The sequence below is a fragment of the Orcinus orca genome, chromosome 3 (genome assembly GCF_937001465.1).
Source record: "Orcinus orca chromosome 3, mOrcOrc1.1, whole genome shotgun sequence".
Taxonomy (NCBI): domain Eukaryota; kingdom Metazoa; phylum Chordata; class Mammalia; order Artiodactyla; family Delphinidae; genus Orcinus; species Orcinus orca.
Genome location: NC_064561.1, coordinates 9,997,508 through 10,006,060, shown reverse-complemented (window position 1 = coordinate 10,006,060; position 8,553 = coordinate 9,997,508).

Below are 8,553 nucleotides of genomic sequence, written 5' to 3'. Positions count from 1 at the left end.
TGGCAAACTTGCAAATAACAAAAAAAAATGAGCTCAAGTAAAATTTGTAAACACGGAATATGTTGCCTCCAGAACATCAAAAGAACCATGTAGATGTTGTAGGTGCTATGGGGAACGATAGCCGTTTCTTCATGGTGTCAGGGAGGGAGCTGGCCTCAGCTTATCAAATAATTTCCAGAAATTTAACAGAGTTATCAGGGACTCACATTATATGCATGGCCTTGTCCCATCTGCTTTTTGTGAGCTTCTTTTTTCAATATTTGTGTGTCCTTAATGTCCTTAGAGGAGATGTCATTAATATAATGTTCTGCCTGTGTTCTTAGAGAAACAAGCATGCTGTTCAGATCTTGGCTGCAGTGATTGTGTGGGAGGGCAAAGCTGTTAATGATCCATGAGGATAACCCAGTAAAGGGGTATCACACATCCCTTCAGCAGTGAAGGCCAAGTGCAGCTGAGAGGCTGTTGAACTAGGCACTGAACACAACAGACTTGGCCAAATCTGTGATATCAGAATATTTATCAATTGCTTATTAGATGGAGTCGGTAATTTCTATAATGTTGGAGACTAGGAATAGGGTTCTGTTTGGTACGACCACAGCCTTGAGGTTGCCTTAATTCACTGTAAGGTGTCATTCTTTCCTGGTTTAATGGGATAAACTGGGCTGTTAGAAGGAGGATGGAGAATAATTAACCCTTCACTAACTAGGTTTTATGTACAGTTTTCAGTCCATCAAGGCCCTGTGTAATTTATGTTGGGCCATATTAACTAACTTATTTGGGGAGTAAGGTCTGTGAGGTCCAATTTTTCTTCTTTTTTTGTTTTGGCCGTGCCACACAGCATGCAGAACTTCCCCACCCAGGGATCCAACCCATGCACTGGAAGTGCAGAGTCTGAACCACTGGAGCACCAGGGAAACCCAAGGCAATTTTTAAGGGGCAAAAACTTTAATTTTAATCTATGAATCATTGGTTCAGAGCTTCCCAGCTCGTTATGGGATATTTTAGGACAATGGGTGTTGTGACCATGGAGAATTTAGGCACAACCGTGGTTCTGATGGTTAAGGAGAAACATTGTCCTATTTGTCCTCTATATTCATTAGTGCTCCTAAGATTATCAGAGGTATCTTGCTTAAATTTAGTGAGAACTCAGGTAGATCTGTACTTTGAGACCTAGTATTTATTAACTGCTTGAAGGTATCTGAATCAGTACTTTATATCAGAGAGCAAAATTAATTCTGAACCTATGTTGTAGAGGCCCAAAAGCTAAGCAATGTACTTTCATCTGTTTTGTTGTATAAATTATTTTAGTATATTTTGGATTTCCAATTGCATCAAACTGTGGACCTTTTTTTTAGTATTGTATCTATTATTTCCTTCCTCCTGATCTACTCTGTTTTGTGTCCTTCTTCACTGGATATACTTTGGGGAAAGGGTGTCTCTCTACCCTTGTATTTATACTATTTTTTCCTCTCAAGAGCCTCAAAACAGTGCCATCAAGGTTAGGAGTCTTCCCCATGACAACTGGTTGCATTATAGGGTTTAAGGAACCCAGGCTTAAGTCAGTTTTGAATTAATCCCTTGGCTGTGCCACAAGGATGCCATGGGTGTGCAGCAACAGAAGTCTTTAAGGGTCCTGGTGAGCCTTCTGGTATTAGGAATGTGAGCTCAGCCTGCAACCTAGTGGCTGCCTTTCCCCCTCTCCTCTTTTCTTTTCTTTTCTTTCTTTTTTTTCTTTTTATGTTTGGCTGCATTGGGTCTTCGTTGCTGTGCGTGGGCTTTCTCCAGTTGCAGTGAGAGGGGGCTGCTCTTCCTTGCAGTGCACGGGCTTCTCATTGCAGTGGCTTCTCTTGTTGTGGAGCATGGGCTCTAGGTGCGTGGGCTTAAGTATTTGTGGCACACAGGCTCAGTAGTTGTGGCTCACGGGCTCTAGGAAGCAGGCTCAATAGTTTTGTTGCAGGGGTTAGTTGCTCTGTCGCACGTGAGATCTTCCCGGACCAAGGCTCGAACCCATGTCCCCTGTGTTGGCAGGCGGATTCTTAACCACTGTGCCACCAGGGAAGCCCTCCTTTTCTTCTTAAGTGACTGCTTTTTCAGGACTACCCCCTCACACAATGAGGCTACCTCTTTCACCGGGTGTAGTCCCTTTCTCCCAACCCCATCCCCATGGCATTTTGGGGTCAACCCAGCCTCTGTCACAGTTTCTCTATAAGACACAGATAAATCCTGGCACAGACATCAACCCAGGACTACTTTAAGGAGAGCCCCAATCCCACACCCCTGCTCCCAAAGGCTTAGAAATTCTTGAAACTTTCAATTCTGGTCAGCCAACCATAGAACAGAGGCCTGGTGGGGTCAACAGTGCAAGGGCAGCACAGCTCACGGCACAAACTCCCCAGCGCCCAGCAGCCCACAGCGCTGGCAACCATCAGGCAGCAGAGCAGGTGAGCAAGAGAAGACAGACCCACAGGTGGCGGTCATGTGTGGATATGCTGCTCACGGCGACAATTATTATTGTCACCTGCAGAGGTGTGGTTTCCTTGTTGGGGCTGATGCCAAAGTGCCCCCACACACACACACACCAAGAAGGTAGGAAAAAGCTTATGACTCAGGTCTTGGGGGAGGAGGGAGGGCTCCTCTCAAGCAGCTCTGAAATGGCTGCAGAAAGCAAGGTGAGGAGCCTGGCCTGGGTGTTCATTGTGGTTGGGCATGGGGCTAGGGCAAGAGCCCCTGCGCACTGGCAGGGCTTATGGTTGGAATCTCTTGCCTGCTCTAGAGGAGAGACCACCCAGGCTTCCTCTTCAGCTTGTCCAAGTAGGGGCACAAGGGGAAGAGGGTGGGGTGAGGCTTAAGGGGTGAGCAGTCAAACATCTAAAAATGTGGAGTCTTGACTGCTCACTGCACGGACAAACCTGGGTAAGATAAATATGCATTCGCAATTGCTTGGTTTAAAAGAAACACAGGATGCTCAAGAAATTTTCAAAACTATTTCGCGGTGACAGGAGGAAGAGCACTGGAGGGGACCAGGATATGTGGGTTAAGTTCTTAAGTTAGACTTTACTATCTTACAGATTTAATTAAACTCTGTATGTAAAACAGAAATTTATATAGACTATATTTTACTATTTACTAATCTTTTAAAGTTTTTTTTGTTTGTTTGTTTTTTTTAATTTGGCTTCATTGGGTCTCTGTTGCTGCACATGGGCTTTCTCTAGTTGTGGCGAGCAGGGGCTACTCTTCGTTGCGTTGCGCGGGCTTCTCATTGCGGTGGCTTTTCTTGTTGCGGAGCATGGGCTCTAGGTGCATGGGCTTCAGTAGTTGTGGCACGTGGGCTCAGTAGTTGTGGCTCGCGGGCTCTAGAGTGCAGGCTCAGTAGTTGTGGCGCACAGGCTTAGTTGCTCCGTGGCATATGGGATCTTCCCGGACCAGGGCTGGAACCCATGTCCCCTGCATTGGCGGGTGGACTCTTAACCACTGCGCCACCAGGGAAGCCCCCGTGACTTTCTTAACGTATACAAGTTACACTCTGAGTGCAGCTACACTGGATGCAAAACTCCAACCTTTTTCTACAAGAAGGCCCAAGGGAACTACAGCTAAAACCTCAGAAGGGGCACCTCCTCCCTGTCCATTCCTCTCTCACCCCCAGCCCCCATCCCCACAAGTGCATGTGCATCCCCAGTTTCCAGGGGTCTGTAGCTTCTCTCAGCCTAAAGGCTCCTTCCAGGGTGGGTGTGAGCAGGTAGGACACCTGCAGGGAGAGGCTCCCTGGGAAGAACCAACTAGGCCTTCAAGCAGTTCCCTTCGCAGGCTCAAGGGGGCCTTAGCTTGGAGTCACTGGCCTCAGGGCCTCTACTCCCACTGGAGTTGCTAGGACCACCACTGCTATTTTAAATACACAAACCAAGTGAACAATCCAGCAAATGCACTCAAACCCAGTGTTTATGTGGAAAAGAGAAAAGAAAATTATAGGAATTTTGCTAGCTCAACAAGAAAACCCACAAGTATCTGTTGAATATTACATTCCATAAAAAGAAAAAAGTTAATTATTAGTTCCATGGCAAAAAAATTGTTTTGAATATAATCATACTTGAACACTTCAGGAGTGCAAGTCTAAGCCCTGGAAATCAATTTGAACTCACCTGAAATAAAAGAACACACGTCATGACTATTACTGCACACGATCTGGAAATGAAAAAAGAAACAATTTTTAATACATGGAGTATTATATTGGAATATTTCTTTCTGATATTTATCTCTTTATTGTATCTTAGATATAATTTCATACTGTGCTTCAAGTTTTATTGATTAAATAAAATGTATTAATTGAACACAGACTAACATCAAGTGAATACATCCTTTAAAGGTATTCCTTTGGGTTTGAGTAAAGGTCATCTGCACAGCTGTAGCTCATCATGCACTTTCCTATGAGTAGAGTGATATCTGTGCAAGTCCAATATGACTTCCTGGTTGAAACACCAAAAATAACTATGGATGTTTAGAGGGCAATTATCCAAGGAATAATTGAGGTGAGCTGCAGACAGAGGGTATCATTTTGAGTAATATCTGAATGTGGTGGCAAAGGAGGTATATTTCCTCAGAGCAGGAAATATTCTATGCCTTCTTTTTTTTTTTTTTAAACTTTATTCTATAAATTTATTTATTTATTTATGGCTGTGTTGGGTCTTCGTTGCTGTGCGCAGGCTTTCTCTAGTTGTGGCGAGCGTGGGCTACTCTTTGTTGTGGTGTGCGAGCTTCTCACTGCAGTGGCTTCTCTTGTTGCGGAGCACAGACTCTAGACGCACGGTCTTCAGTAGTTGTGGCTCACGGGCTCTAGAGTGCATGCTCAGTAGTTGTGGCGCACAGGCTTAGTTGCTCCATGGCATATGGGATCTTCCCGGACCAGGGCTGGAACCCATGTCCCCTGCATTGGCGGGTGGACTCTTAACCACTGCGCCACCAGGGAAGCCCCCGTGACTTTCTTAACATATACAAGTTACACTCTGAGTGCAGCTACACTGGATGCAAAACTCCAACCTTTTTCTACAAGAAGGCCCAAGGGAACTACAGCTAAAACCTCAGAAGGGGCATCTCCTCCCTGTCCATTCCTCTCTCACCCCCTAGCCCCCATCCCCACAAGTGCATGTGCATCCCCAGTTTCCAGGGCTCTGTAGCTTCTCTCAGCCTAGAGGCTCCTTCCAGGGTGGGTGTGAGCAGGTAGGACACCTGCAGGGAGAGGCTCCCTGGGAAGAACCAACTAGGCCTTCAAGCAGTTCCCTTCGCAGGCTCAAGGGGGCCTTAGCTTGGAGTCACTGGCCTCAGGGCCTCTACTCCCACTGGGGTTGCTAGGACCACCACTGCTATTTTAAATACACAAACCAAGTGAACAATCCAGCAAATGCACTCAAACCCAGTATTTATGTGGAAAAGAGAAAAGAAAATTATAGGAATTTTGCTAGCTCAACAAGAAAACCCACAAGTATCTGTTGAATATTACATTCCATAAAAAGAAAAAAGTTAATTATTAGTTCCATGGCAAAAAAATTGTTTTGAATATAATCATACTTGAACACTTCAGGAGTGCAAGTCTAAGCCCTGGAAATCGATTTGAACTCACCTGAAATAAAAGAACACACGTCATGACTATTACTGCACACGATCTGGAAATGAAAAAAGAAACAATTTTTAATACATGGAGTATTATATTGGAATAGTTTTATTTCTTTCTGATATTTATCTCTTTATTGTATCTTAGATATAATTTCATACTGTGCTTCAAGTTTTATTGATTAAATAAAATGTATTAATTGAACACAGACTAACATCAAGTGAATACATCTTTTAAAGGTATTCCTTTGGGTTTGAGTAAAGGTCATCTGCACAACTGTAGCTCATCATGCACTTTCCTATGAGTAGAGTGATATCTGTGCAAGTCCAATATGATTTCCTGGTTGAAACACCAAAAATAACTATGGATGTTTAGAGGGCAATTATCCAAGGAATAATTGAGGTGAGCTGCAGACAGAGGGTATCATTTTGAGTAATATCTGAATGTGGTGGCAAAGTAGGTATATTTCCTCAGAGCAGGAAATATTCTATGCCTTCTTTTTTTTTTTAAACTTTATTCTATAAATTTATTTATTTATTTATGGCTGTGTTGGGTCTTCGTTGCTGTGCGCAGGCTTTCTCTAGTTGTGGCGAGCGGGGGCTACTCTTTGTTGTGGTGTGCGAGCTTCTCACTGCAGTGGCTTCTCTTGTTGCGGAGCACAGACTCTAGACGGTCTTCAGTAGTTGTGGCTCACAGGCTCTAGAGCGCAGGCTCGGTAGTTGTGGCACATGGGCTTAGTTGCTCTGCGGCATGTAGGATCTTCCTGGACCAGAGCTTGAACCCATGTCCCCTGCATTGGCAGGCGGATTCTTAACCACTGCTCCATCAGGGAAGTCCCTATGCCTTCTTACAAGAGGAGCAGCTAGGAGGTTTATGCACAAAGCCCTCAAAGCTCATTTTTCTGTTTTCAGGGATCATTTCCACGTTTACACTTTCAGCAGATGTTAGGGAAGATGGGGTAAAAGGTGACAGTTTGGGTTTCATTAAACAGCAAAATAAGTCCAAACTTGCTCCCCTCTTTTTTTTAGGACTAATTTACGCTTTCTTAGCAGTGTTGACATGTGACTTTACAATTATTAGTATCTCGTTTGATCTCCTGTCCCCATCATTCCTGCCACATACAAATGAAGAAAGTTAAGCTTTGGGTCTTACCTCAATTCCCATAGCTGATAACAGTGGAATCTCTCAGTTTTGAAGGCATAATGTGTGCCACTCTTCTGGGCAATGTCAAAAATTGCAAACTCAGAAGGACACAATAAGGTTTGTATAATTATGTACTTTTACAAATGCAGAATCAGAGTTTCCAGCAGGGAACATAAGACAACATGGTGTTCCATATATATGACATTGTGGAAGAGACAAAGGTATAAGAAGCTAAAACAGATCAGTGATTAAGGGTAGGGAGGGTTCACTACAACCAGGCACCACTAGAGTGTTCCTTTGAGATGATGAAGTATACTCTATCTTGATGGTAGTATAACTATACATTTGTAAAATTTCACAACTACACTCCAAATAGTATGTGTATATACGAAAAAGTAATAGAAAGCAACAAAGTTGCTTTCACATGCTAGGAGAATGTTAAACTTTCCCAAACCTTGATTTTTACCCGTGTAACCCTTCTTTCCACCTTCTGTGATCCTTCATAAGAAGAAATGGAAGGACTAGAATGGAGGAAGGTCATGGGTCACAACAGGACTTTCTTGGTACCAAGTCTGACTTAGGAAAGAGATACCTTCTAGGGCTACACCTGCTCTCGTTGCCATTCACATAACTGGTGAGAAAGTGATAGGGCTCTTGGAGTCCACTTTTGTGTTGACTCCAAGTATTTTGGGTCATATCTTGGCAATGCTGTGGTCTGACACAAAGGTGCATGTCACGGACCTCCCCAATGGGATACAGCTGGGTGTATCCTAATCTAATCCTTGCGCATCAACATCACGTGTTCCCAGAGAAGGTCTTGAGACCATTTCCAACTTATAAATTTCCCATCTCTAGTGTACTCTGTGACCGCTTGTTAGGAAACATGTTTAAATCAAACACTATCCCACTCTGGAAATTTTCTGTTGTGACCTCAGGTAACTGTGAGATGAAGCAGTGATGGAACCCAGAACCCATGTCATGAGTGCGAGGCTCAGGCCCCTCAGACATTTATTACCCGCTGTCTCATAAAGGTCAGCTGTGTACCAACAAGCACAGTTTCACAATACTTTCAAAACCACCAATAATGTCGAAAAGAGACACCCTGCCTTGTCCTAGCTATAGAGTCCCTCTGACAGACCCCACTGTTACCAAATCATCCTCCTTTTGTTCTAAAACCCTGCACGCTATGATTTCGGTGGCACATGTGCCTACCACCGGGAGGTCCCTCACCTCGGCAACCGCTTCCAGGGTTTGGCGCTCCCCTAACGAGGCTGGTGACAACTCTTTCCTGGTGCAGGAAAATCTCTGCAGAACTCCTGACCCGTGGCCTGTGGGAAATGGTGATCTCAGCCAGAACCTCCTACGCTGGGGCCCCTTTGCTTTCCAAAACTCTAGAATGCAACGCGCGACACCGTCTCCAAATAAGACGCGCGAAACGCCCGGGGGGGGGGGGGGGGGTCCCTGAAGTGCGCAGGCGCAGGAGGTGGTGTCTCCTCCTTAATCGGAGGACAAGCTCCATGTTTCTCAAGAGGCAGAAATGGGCGGAACCATGTCCCCACCTGCTCTTGCAACAGCTTTCAGTGCTTTCCAGGGTCCCAGAAAGTACTCTCTCTGTGGCTGGGAAGCCTGGGGTCCGAGGTCTGGAGGCCGCCTCTCTCCCCATCAGTGGAAGTTCAACTAGGGGACAGCGATCAAGGGCTCTGTGTGGACGGCCTGTGAGGCGGACCGGAGCGACCTCAGTGCGCAGGTGAGACCTGGGGGGTGATGGATACAGTACGGAGGAGACCTCCCAGAGGACATGGAGGCCA